The 13,009-nt window shown below is 39.9% G+C and overlaps 1 long non-coding RNA gene across 1 annotated transcript; it reads left to right on the top strand.

Moving 5' to 3' along the window:
- The first annotated feature begins 975 nt into the window (after positions 1 to 975).
- On the top strand, positions 976 to 11,528 carry LOC146439482 (uncharacterized). Its single transcript, XR_014851262.1, has 5 exons — positions 976 to 1,045; positions 2,286 to 2,323; positions 2,503 to 2,587; positions 5,510 to 5,698; positions 11,219 to 11,528. It is a non-coding gene; the product is annotated as an uncharacterized LOC146439482 (long non-coding RNA).
- Positions 11,529 to 13,009: the final 1,481 nt, after the last annotated feature.

Raw genomic sequence — 13,009 nt, 5'->3', positions numbered from 1 at the left:
TACATCTAGCAGATGGATTGTTGACTGCAAAGCAATTAATTTGATGTTCCAGTGTCGTTTATCTCTGTTTCCACATAGCAAAGTGAACACTGAACTTCAATGACACACAATGTCAGGAAACAAGTGGGTGCTGGATTTTTTTGGTGATATTACCAGGCTCTGACTGGCTTCTTGAGGCAGTCTTTACTCACAAGGTTTAGTTTTCATTCCTTCTGGCACTTAAGCACAGGAGCAGATCTCATATAAGTAGTATTAAAACAAGCTCCTTATCGAAATTAAAAGGTACCTTTAAGCATAGAAATTATATATGCACCAATGTATCTTCAGTTGGCACGGCACGGTTTAAGTAACAGGGGTGCCAGGGATGAATTCTGACAGAAGACACTTGAAGCTTCCTGTGTCTGGCAGAGCAAATTCCAGCTGGCTTCAAGACAGACTTGCCACTGGCCAAGGCCGAGCCTGTCAGTGACGGTGGCAGTGTCTCACTGGTACAGTACTTAAGAAAGGGTAAAAAACCTGCAAAACAGCAACTGCAGCAAAAGAAGAGAGAAGTGAGAGTATGTGAGAACCAACACTGCAGACACCAAGTTCAGTGAAGAAGGAGGGGGAGGACTTCCTGCGGGTGCTGGAGCAGAGATTCCCCTGCAGCCCGGGGTGCAGACCATGGTGACAAAGGATGTCCCTCTGCTCCAGTGGAGTTCCATGGGGAGTAGAGATCCACCTGCAGCCTCAGGAGAACCCCATGCTGGAGCAGATGGATGCCCAAATGAGTTTGTGACCCTGTGAAAAGCCCCTACTGGAGCAGGCTCCTGGAAGAACGTATAGATCCATGGAGAGAGGAGCCCATGCTGGAGCAGGTTTGCTGGCAGGTCTTGTAACCCCACAGGGGAACCATGCTGGAGCAGCCAGTTCTTGAAGGACTGGACCTATGGAAAAATCTCGTGCTGGAGCGATCATAAAGAGCTGTGGCAATGACTCACTTTGGAGATGTTTGTGGAAGATTGTCTTCTGTGACAGGGATCCCATGCTGGAGCAGGGCAGAAGCGTGAGTCCTCCCCCTGAGGAAGTGCAGTGGCAAAGACAGCTTGTAAAACTGACCACAGTCTTAATTCCACAATCGGGAGTGAAGTTAAGCTTGGGAAGAAGGGAGGGCTAGAGGGAAGGTGTTTCAAGATTTGTTTTTGTTTCTCTTTATCCTACTCTAATTTCATTGGTAATAGGTAAGTTTTTTACCCACATCGTCTCTTTTTCCCATGACAGTAACTGGTGAGTGATCTCTCTCCGTCCTCTCTGTCTCCATGAACCTTTTTGGTATGTTTTCTCTCCTCTTGTCCAGTTGAGGTGGGAAGTGACAGAGTGGTTTTGGTGTGCACCTGTTGTCTTTCCAGGGTCAAATCACCACAGCAATTATTCTGTTTAACCAGTGCTCATGAACAACAGCCTGGTTGATAACCCATCCAGATCAAAACCAGTTTTTTTCATTTTATAACATATAAGTTTTTAACCAGATTCATTCACTGATCCATGTCTTTATGTGGCTGGATAAGCACTTGTGCTAATACATGGGAAAGTTTGGAAATGAGCAACTAAGGCAAGGGACACTAGCACTCCCTTCCATGTGCTTGTGTTTGCCCTCCTTGTCTGTCTGCAAAAGGACAAGCTGAAGGTGGTCTGGCCCAGCCTAGCCCATGGCTTGATGACAAGAATTATGTTCTTTCTTATGCTGGACATGTCAGATCTCTGTTAGAACAAAAGGTTGAATCTGGTCTTCCTAAGCACACCAGACTCGAGAGCAAGGCAGTATTAAACAAAACTACAGAGATGACAGGCAATGACACAGACCTGCTCAATGTACAGCTACATCTTCCTTTACAGACAACATTATAAACTGAGATAAATACTTGAAATAGCTGCTAAATAGGAGGCTGGCAGCAATCAGTTGGCTTTGTTAAAAAAACAGCAGTTCTCTAAGCTGCAAGGAGGAGGTGGGCTACTTTTTAAAGTATTGGCCTTAAGAAAAATCACTGGGAAAAAAGGTGAGATAAAATTACAGAGCCATGAAAATAGCTTCTTAATCACTCATTTCCCTACTTGAGGGTACCAGCTCTACTGCAAAGCACCTATAGTGGAGAAAAATGGAACTTTGTAAAGCATGTAGTTATCAAAAGCTCTCCCATAACAGACCCATTCACAACTCAACAAAGCATAATCAGAGGAAACAGAATAAGGCATCACAAATTAGCTGACTTTATGCTTCTTTTCCTGTCCCATTATTTGTCCCTCAGGACATTTGAAAGACTGATGACAGAGATTTCTGGGAGAGGTGAGAAGTGCAACACTGGCAAACCAGATGTTTTGGATCAAGAGCAGCAAGATATTGAGATACACTGAAAACATCCTACTGCATATGGTTCTTCTCTAAATGCGGGGTTCTTTCACCTGATGTGTAGGAACCAGGAAACACTATATTTTGCAGAGCAAAAAAAACATTTATTTTTCTAGTGCGGTCTCTCAAAGATGTCTTGACTAATCACAGCTAGGAGCCAGGATCCCAGGAGATCATTTACAGCTCTTTAACAAGGAAAAGGTAAGTTGTCTTTGATGAGTTTATAGCACCACCTGAATGATTGCTGGTTTTTACAATTTGTAGTTGCCCATTTTTCTCTCTTTTATGTTTGTTTTCCTGGAAGTACATTTAAGAAGCTTCTGTTTGACAATTGTTTTACCAATAATCATGATTTTAAAGAATGGCACCATTTACTCTTATACCAGTCAAACACTGTATTATTGATTTTTTTTAAATAAGTGTTTTATGCTACCGTTAATTAGCATTCAACAAACCCAACTACCAGAAACCTTGTCCCTGAGCTGAAATACAGAAGATCTCCTGTAATACATATGTAAACTGGTATTAGTGTCAGTTTCATATAAACACAAGAGCAAGACAAGAAATACTGCAAGGATAAAGTAATTAATGTTGGTGATTTCCTCGAATATTACAGTAAAAGGAAAAGCCTTTCTTTGAATAGCCAGAAAGTCCTGCCCTGGGCTGCATGTTCAGTTTGAAATGATGGGTTAAGAATAATTTACCATCCATGCAAAACTATCTGGAGGCATTCCTCTTTTTATACTTATCTGCTTTCTGACTCCAGCCTATGCCTAAGAATCATGGCAAGATTTGGTATTTATTTATTTTAGATTTTGGAGCACCATATATTTTCAATGGATCCTGAAGCACATGACCTACATCACTGCAAGATTTTTTTAATCTTCTGAACCATTTTGATAAGGCAGTTCCTCATACAGAGTGCCTGGAAAGAAGGATTGTGTACGTGGGATGCATTCCTTTCTTTGTTGCTCTTCTACCAGATTCCAGTAGGAGTTTGCATTCCTATTTCAATTAAGGCTTATCTCAGCTTAGAAGCCTTCATTTCATTGTGATGACTTCACAAAATCTGGGCTGCTGTGTCCCATCTCAGAAGAAAAAGGGTCGCAATCAGTATTATGGGAACACACTGGGGTCTTGGAGAACAAAACCGGGAACATTGCTGTGGACTTAAGGAGTATAAGCCATGGGAGGAGCAGCACAACATAGGAGAATGGTAAAAAAGACACCCTAGAGTAGGTGAGCTCCTGTGTGCCCTCCTGCTGCACCACCAGTGTGATGAGGGGGTGTGTGATGAGGACAGTGGTGGCACAACCCCACAGCTCAGGCAGGCTCTGCAGTGGGGCACACTTAAGAGCAAGGCTGCAGGAGAGCCCCAGATGGGACAGCTTCCCCTGCTCAGTGAGCCTGGGTGCAAGGTCCTTTTGATGTCTTAGACTGGGAGGAGATCCTGGTATTAGGTATTAGGCAGCCCAGGGTGAGGGGATTGGCACCAGGGCTAGGAGACATAAGCTTTATTGGCCAACACAAAAATTAGCTTTTCTCAATCCAAGTTAATGCATACCAGCTGCTTCATTAACAAATAGATAAAATGATGGGGAAAAGGTCAGAGGAAAATCTACCTGAAGTAGAAAGTGTTTTGTCTTGTTTTCTTTTTAACTGGAGACCTGCTGGAATCCAGAAGTGACATTAAACTTCCTTTTAGAAGAGGTAATTGAAAAGAAAAAGACGATCAAGGGATGAACAAATCAAGCCTTTTCTTACTGCTGTATGAATAAAAAAATGTTATTAATAAGCCCTTTCATTCCAGGCTTCCACTCCACAGTCACACATTTTGAATGTATAACCACACAGATGAAGATTTTTACCTTTTAAGCCCTTCACAGCATTACAGGTATTTTTGAAAATAGAGAAAGGAAGCAGAGAAAGCATAGACACACAACAAAAGAGGATAGGGAGGATATAGATTTAATCAAAAACCCTTTTAAAATTACTCTTGTTTCTCAGTTGTCAGTATTTATATTTCATAACCAATTATTTTTCTAAAAATAGCTGGTCTCATTTTGCTAGGGAGGTTTTTGGTTTTGGTTTTTGTTGTTTGTTTGTTTGTTTTAATTCAATATACACTTGTGAGTAATTAATTAAAAGGAAAGTCCAAACTGTATATTTAACTGTGATGAGTGTAATATGAAACTCAGTAAGCTAATGAACGTACAAGGAAAGAAACAGAGGCAGTGAGAGCAGCACCCATGTGTTTTGATTCACATCAAGCTGGTAAAAACCTGGAAAAGCTAGAAACAGTATCAGGCTGGTAAAATAATGGTGAGAAGAGAAGAGAAGAGAAGAGAAGAGAAGAGAAGAGAAGAGAAGAGAAGAGAAGAGAAGAGAAGAGAAGAGAAGAGAAGAGAAGAGAAGAGAAGAGAGAAGAGAGGAGAAGAGAAGAGAAGAGAAGAGAAGAGAAGAGAAGAGAAGAGAAGAGAAGAGAAGAGAAAATAAATCAATGTCATGCCAAATACATTCTCACCCTACAGAACCTTTCCCTCTTTACATTCCTGTGAGGAAGACATTATTTTCATGTATTATTTTTTGGGTTTATATCTAAGGCTGAGTTTTTTGTAAAATTAGTCTATGTCTTCAAGGACATGCTGCCTATTCATTTTGGATAGTCACAGTGCAAAGAGAAGACAGCAAGTGTTTGGAGTGGCGAATGTTGGTTTCTGTAGTAGTCTTTTGAGGAAATATTGAAGAAAACTGATTTTGTCTCTTTGGTACCCTTGTCATGGTTAAAAGGAGGTATTTGAGTATGCTTGTCATTGACTAATGCTGGAATTAAGACAGGTTTAAGAGGGTTTCCTCAGACCCCTGATGGTCAGAGCAAAGAAAAGCAAGCTCTATAAATCTAATTGTCTATACACTACGGCAAGTTTATCCCTATTGGTAATTGTATTAACCTACAAAAGGATTTAAGGATTATTTAGAAATAAAGACCAGGAGATGAACTGAAGAATCTCAAGGGAGACACTGGTATGTATTATCCTTGAACTGTATAATTATTGGAATCCTTATTATTTTAGAGCAGCATGTTCACCTGAATGTAACCCTCATTGCCTCTTTTATTCTTAGCCCCGTGGTTTTGTACAAATTGCTAATCATATTTCAAACCAGAACCACCTGCTGAAGACCAGCAGAAACAAAAGTGGAAGAATTCTTAATGTCCTAATTTGAGAGGAGGTTATAGCACGATATTAATAAGATAAAACTGCCTCATGCTTGAAATCAAGAACAAACCACTCTTCTTTGACAAAGAGTCAGGTAGGATTCTTTTCCTCAGCTTGTACTCAGATTTTCCCTTAGGTTAAACTTTAGTTAAAAGAGAAATGTAGCCTAATTAAGAGGTGGGATAAATGTGCTCCAGTGCTTTCTGAAGGGAAAAACAGACTTTGGAGCTCTCATTTTGGTGAGTGACTGTAATACTATAAATGTTGGGCTTGTCTTCAGTACTGATCTATCCCAGTCCAGAGCACTATGTGCCACCTGTGAAAGGCTACAATATACACCGACTGGGTATAACGGGAAGGTGCCACGGATTGACTTGCTCTGGAAAGATCTGCTTTCCATCCCTGTCACTTCCTGTGGACTTTCAAAAGCTTTCTTCCCAGTCTGCCATTGCCTTTTTGTACCACTGTATCTCTAAGTAGCATCCTTAGAAAGTGATCGTGCTCCCTTTTAAAAAAGATGTGTTAAACATAAAAGTAAGAAACTCTGAAATACATATTGATAAGCTAAAAAAAAAAGTCAGAAAAGTACTTTGCAGGCAGTCTTAAAAAAAAGGCAGTAGAATAAAGCTTTAGATCTGTTTCTTTCATCCAAGCTCACATAGAAATGACTGAGAAACCTTGCTCATTCATGTCAATGCAAATATGTGACTGTTGTGTTTGAATATCAAACAACTGTATTCTTTTTTTCTTTTTTTTCTTTTTTATTCATACCAACAAGAATCTGATGTATTTGAGTACTTCTGAGAAGTACTATTGGTACTATACAGATATAGAACAACAGGAAAATTAAATTTTCATATTAACTTTGAAATAAAGCAAGTAATATTCCTGTGTCCTACCTTTATTTAAGCCTAGATATACATTGGGAATTCTGGATATTCAGGGCCCTGATCCAGCACTCCCTCAGTGTCAATATTGTCCTTGTTTATAGGGCACACTCTTGCAGCCCAGCAAGAGATAAATCTTGATGTTCTCAGCTGTTGAACAGATCTGAGCATTGGACCAGATTGCAATGGTCTCAGTAACCACTGCCTTTCCAGCAGCAGCTGCAAGCCTGCCCACTGCTTGATGTGTAATGCATTTCTCATACAGCCTGGGCTGAAAGAAGTCAAACAGAGTAAAAATCTTTTGTCTGTAGCTTCAAGCAGAACAGAGGTAACTACTTAACTTCTCTCCTGATGCTGATGGGAACACAGCGTGTACTGTTCACAAGTGGGGACTGATAAGAGATCTGTGGTGGGGCTCCTTACCTGAGGTGAGGTTTTGTTGTAACACCAGGTAAGCAAACATTATTAGAGGGGCGGATTTGAAATTGCAGTGCTTGAAGCTGTCTTGGAAAAATGTATTAAAGCAAAGTGCCTAGGGAGGGAGGGAGGGAGGGAGTGGATTTCAGTCCATTCTTTTAGAAGAATCAAAAAGCCCCCTTCCAAAGCACTCTGAGTGATCCATGACTCTTTTTGGGCCGCTGGCTTCAGCTGTTTGTAAAACATTGGGTCTTACTAAGACTGTGTGCTAGTCAGGTAGCAATAGGAGCAATCAGCTGGCAAGAGCTACGACCCACAATTTTTACTGTAATTATATTGACAGGTACCTGTCTGATTTTTTTTCCCCACTTTGTGTCTTTGCACTCGTAGAATGATTTGGGGGCAGATGAAATGTCACAGTGCACATGACTGAAATGTGTGAAAACTTAATTAACAGAATAATTACACCGTAGAAATGAGATCTTGTCTCAGTTAAAATCTGGCAGGAAGCTTGGGCCCTATGGAGTATGAGTACACATATGTAGTCAGTGGAAAAGCCATTAGTCACAAAGAGACTGCATCTGCTGGAAAGAGTTAATAAGGTCCCTAACTTCAAAGAACACAGTATGCTTTAAAATATCCTTCTCCAGGCTTCTCAGGCATGCTATAAATGAATATGTGATTTTCTCGCAGCTACCTGGGTAAATCTGCATAGCTCAATTAACTTCAGTTGATTTATGCCAGTTACACTGACAGAGGATCTGGACAGAACCTAATAGCATCTCTATATCTAATAGTCCAGCACGGTGTATGAAAATTGGGCATTATTCTGCATCAGCCATCTCTTTGCAGCCAGGATGAATAGCAGAAGGATTTGTGATTTATTAAATGATTTCCTTTTCTACAAAGTTGGATCTACACTGTCTCCCATGAGTTTCTACACTGGCAAGCCATGTGTTTCTTCTGCATACCATACATTTTCTGTGAAAAATATTAAGATAATCAGACAGTCAGTGTAATTTTCTTGATATCTGCTTAGAGACACATTGCCTAATCATTTTACTCTTATCAATCAAAATTTGTATCATGCCAGAAATTGATCACCTTACTTTTTACTTTCTAGCTCCCTAAATTATTTTTATTTTTGCCTGTTGGACAGATTTAAATCCTAGGAATTAATTTGAAAATAAATTAGTATAGATATTAGTTGCAGTTCATTTTTTAAAGCAGACTGTGAGTATAAATCTGGAGGTTTTTAGTATTCCTCTTTCATTTTATTATACATATAGGGCAATATTTAGGCCACTGAGTTGAAGCAAATCCTGAAGCGTGATTATCTTCTCATTGAAATGCTCTCTATTGTGCCTATTTGTTTGATGTGTTTTTCTTGTACGTTGTATTTCTGATGGCTTTGGGGTAAAATAATCATTATATGTCACCCATACTATCTCTTTTAATCTCCAGAAGATTAAGCATGTTTATTTAAAAACCCCTTTGATAGTGTCTTTACTAACTCAGCTATTTTATAAAATTGGAAATAATGAATCAGGGAGATGCAATTTTGATAATGCCATTTACAGAACTCCTATGAGGCTAGCTAGGAAAATAACTGGAGTAAGTAAGTATCTGACATACATATAGTGAGAATGGGAAAAATATTGTAATTTCATGTAGGTTATGAGGCACTGGAAAATACAGTCAGCAAAAGCAGTTCAGTTAATGAATCACATTCTTCAGGGACTGCTAGACTCAGGAGATTGGTCATGGGATCAGGAATGGTTCCTTTAATTTCTTTGTCACTGGTTCAAATCCAATTTCTGGGCCACTGATTCAAATCCAATATGGATAGATAGCAATTAGAAGTCATTATTTGAGGGCTCTGAGATGAGCCTTTTGAAATGATGCTGGTGAAGAGATAGACACTGCAAAACAAACTGCCCCAAAACCTAGAATATCTGGAAAAAATCACATGCTTCATAGCCAGTAAAGTGCTGAGCAAAACTTCAGAGACTTACTGGAGCTGGGTGTGGGCTGTTCATAGTTGCTGATGTGAAACTGGTACATGTCCATCCCTTAAGGGACACACTTCTGAGGTGGTGAAACTGAGCTCTGCATAGACAGTCACTTGTGATGCTCCCTGAACCAAAGGTTACACACTACTGGGAAGTCCAAACAACTCCCGGGCAATTACTGCTCTTGCCTGGTGCTCTAGGTTCTGTCTAGGTGTGTCCATGCAACACTGCTCCTCCTCACTCATCTTGAGGAGATTGGAAAGTCCTGGGCTCTGGGAGCTCTCCAATGCCCAGCTACCCTCCACAGGCTGGTAAAGACAGGACATGCTCTATTCTGTGGGATTCCTAAGTGTCAGGTTATCACTCAGTGGCCTGAAGATTAATGTTGTCCATCACCAGTCTGCAGTTTCAGACTACAAGAGGGAACTGGGAGGTCCCAATGCCCCTGTGGATTGTAGTGTTTAAGTTATTGCAAAGCAGAGGTGCAGAGGAGGCCATGTGAGTGGAAAGGCACATACAGGGCATCATATGGCAGTTAGCACTTCAGCAGGCTACCCGATGTGCTCTAGAAAAAAAATCTGTAAGGGTGAAATATACTCAGATTGGACAGATGAATTGCTTATACCTGACGTACAAGAATTCAAATTTATATTTTTTTTTCCCTATCGGTGCAAAACCAGAGGAGGGGGGACTTCTGAGCATCAACCATGGGGTCACACTGCTTTCCCAAAAAACAGTTCTTGACAGGAACCATGCTAGTTGGCACAGGACTATGTTTTTTGATGATATGTACCTTTGTTTTCTGAAACTTTGTACACTTTTAATCTGTAAATCCAAATTCTCTGGAATTTGTATAAGACTGTGGAAGGAGATTTTGTTTTTGTGAAGTACAGGGTTTTGCAGCAACCAAATCAAAGTCTGGAGAGATTAATCTATTTCAGCCATCTGAAGCTGTGATTTGGCATATAGCAAGAACAGCTGAGACAGTGGGGGAAATTTCACGCAGATTCCATCCTGCTAGCTGTTAAAGCAATTCCATTTGCACTCTGCATTTTGTTTTTTTTCTAGAAAATAAGCTCACCAAATCACACAGATTAGCTGGTCTTGGAAAACTAAGGTTATTTTTAAGACAATAGATATTCTCATTGCCTAAGGAAATGAAAAAAAGAAGGAAGTAAAAATGAACCTCAGAAAAACAGAAAAACAGGAGTTTGCTATACTGTTAATTAAAAAACCTAGTCCATGCCTTGGCCCAAATGTGAATAAGCCATCCTCATAGCAGGGGGAAAAGACCTGGCTCGTATTCAGATATGTGAAAACACAAAATTTCCAGTAAGCGAGACATATCTCTCTGGGCTCTGGGAATGCTTTCCATAATGACCTGCATAATTAAAGTCTGCATTGCCTTCTTGGCCCAAGAGAAGTTAAGGGCAAAACAGCTGCTAGCATCCATTAAATATATTTAAGTGCTGTTTATAGGGAAAGACTTAGGTGCCTTTTGGGCACTGGGAAGTAAGGTATAAATACATGTTAGCCATTATCAACATGCATACTTGCAACAAACTGCCTTCAGGGATTGAAAGCTGTAGTCACATATTTCAGGTGTCACTGATTACTATATGTGTAAAAAGAGCAGTCTATCACAGGAAATGTACTGCAGGGGATGTTTTTGCATTTGAATATGAAATGAGGCCTTCACTTAATTACCAAGTTTCTTGGACCTTTTAGTCTTGTTGCCTGAAACATTAAAACAGAGAAATTATCAATTACTTCCATGTCAGGGAATTCATATGAATTTTTTAGAAACAAAGGATTTTTATTTTCCTCTTTCTCTTAGAAATTTTATCTTTCTCCTACTCTAAAAAAAGACTCCTGTATGTCAATTCCTTTTTATTTTTTTTTTTGAGAAGTCTTCTTCTCAAGATATTCCTTGCTTGTAGAAAAATTAGCAAGCACCAGAGACAGACCCTCATGATCCTTTCGTGATTTGTACCTGGGGTGAGTTTGGAAAAACTATGTGTAAAGAAAGAAAAAAATTAGAAAAAATTGGACATTATATGCCTTTCATTTTTGTAATACATTTATAGATAGAAAGAAAAAAAGTATAATGAAAACAGGAAAAGCAGTTCAGTAAGCTGTTGATATAGTGTGTTGGTTTTCCTATGGATTTGAATTTGTGGTTGTTTAGAGCTCTGATGGAAAATCCCTAAGTGCTGGAACATTTTAAAATGTTTATTTCTTGCATGAACTCTTTGAAGTGTAAATGGGTGAACTTACATTGCTGTCTCTCCTTCACAGAGCCACTGACAGGGTCTCACTCTTTCTGCTTAGCCTTCCAAAGTCTGTTCTGAAGATAGCCAAGAAATCTGCAGAGCTTTCATTATTTCTGAGGATTTTGTATCTTTCACTGAACTCAGGCAAGAGATACAAATTTGAAGAAGGAAGACACAAAGCGATATGCAGGCAGCACTCATAATTCTTTAGATCATTAGTTTTAATTAATAAAAATGAAATTAATTTTTTTCATTTGAAATGGCACTCGGTGTTTCAACTTTGCCTCAGATTTCTTGTAAAATTTAACCCAAATATAATTAAATGTTATGTAATAGTGAGTTCTTTCCATTTTTTTTTCATTCTGTCATAAAATTCAGCCTGCTTTTCTTTAAGAATCAGAGAGTGAAAGAAATGTGTCTCCCTTTTCTGGTCCCAAAGCAGATCTTTTGTTTGGCCTCTCCTGAGCTGACCTGGCATGTAACAGGCTAGTGAGGAGCCCCCATTCAGAGTTCTCATTGGCACCAATGAGAAGCTCTTTGTGGATTTTGCTGCAGAGATCAGGATGACTCCTGGACCTGGATTGTGAGTACAGATGGGAATGAACTGTTTAGTACCAGATGGCAAATAACATTGACTGAGATATAGCAAATATCATTTGCTTTTGCCTGTCACTGAGGAAAACTTAGTTCTCCATTAATTCAACTATAGCTTGTAAGCCATTTTTTTCAAGAATGGCTCTTCTCTGTGGTGTAGACACAACAAATATTCCCTCTGGGATGAAGCCCTGCTCCTGCATCTCTACAAGTAAATGCTCTCCTCTATCCCTCCCAGCATATGAAGTTGTTCTGACAAGATTGCTGAAAGCCATGGGCTTCACATGACAGATGTTCCACAAGAAAGCTAAAGCAAAGAGCTACTTGACTTACTGCTGCTATCATACTTTATAAGTAGGAAATTGTTAGAGACAAGATGATAAAGAAGTGCATCTAAGACATAGCAGGCAGCCAAGTTTAAAGGTCTTCTGTCTTGCAAAAGATCCAAGAAGGCCTGGCATCTGCTTCAATGTCTACAGCAAAGACCTTTGTATGGACACAGATGTCAAGCAGTGGATCTTTGGTAGTAGCTGGAGGCAATACATCTGTCTGCTGCCTTTTGCTAATTCTCTTTTTAGGTCAAACTCAGAAATTGAGCAGCCTGACACGCTTGGTACAGAAGCTTTCCCTGCTGAGGTTCCTGCCAAGAATGGACAGGAAATCAACCCACCCCAGAGGGAGATTGCAAGTAGGTTGGTGAGGAGAGAGTGATGCTTCAGGGCTGGGATGGGCTGCTTTGGGGTGGCCTTCTGTGGCAGCAGAGATGGTGGTGGTAGGCAGTTGCATGTTCTTTGCTCTGGTAGATGTGGCTTATCCTCCTTCCTGGCACTTCAGCTGTCATCAGTTTGACAAAGGCTGCTAATTTTTGTTTCCCAATTATAGCAAGGAACAACATCATAATCTAGGAAAGCAAATAAGGCAGTTTAGTGTTTTTCTATAAAACTTTTCCCTCAAAGATGGGCAAAACCATCTAAATACAATGAGGATTTTATATCAATATACTGATATAGGTATGGATAAATAAAGAAATACATATATAGAAAATCACTTCAGCGTAGGCCTCTTCCACGTAGACCATGAGTTTCCGACACATGAAAGGAAAAAGCAGGCATTATTCGTTGCCATGAAACACAAGCAACCCTCTTAGCATGAGCACTTCCTTGCAAAGAGATCACTGTGGTGACCTCTACTTGCTATGCTCTCCTGGACTCCAGAGTGGCAC

This window comes from Lichenostomus cassidix, chromosome 3 (assembly GCF_008360975.1).
Source record: "Lichenostomus cassidix isolate B80296 chromosome 3, HeHo_3.0, whole genome shotgun sequence".
Taxonomy (NCBI): domain Eukaryota; kingdom Metazoa; phylum Chordata; class Aves; order Passeriformes; family Meliphagidae; genus Lichenostomus; species Lichenostomus cassidix.
Note: the sequence above shows the minus strand (reverse complement) of the source record. Positions and strands in the feature narration are given on the sequence as shown.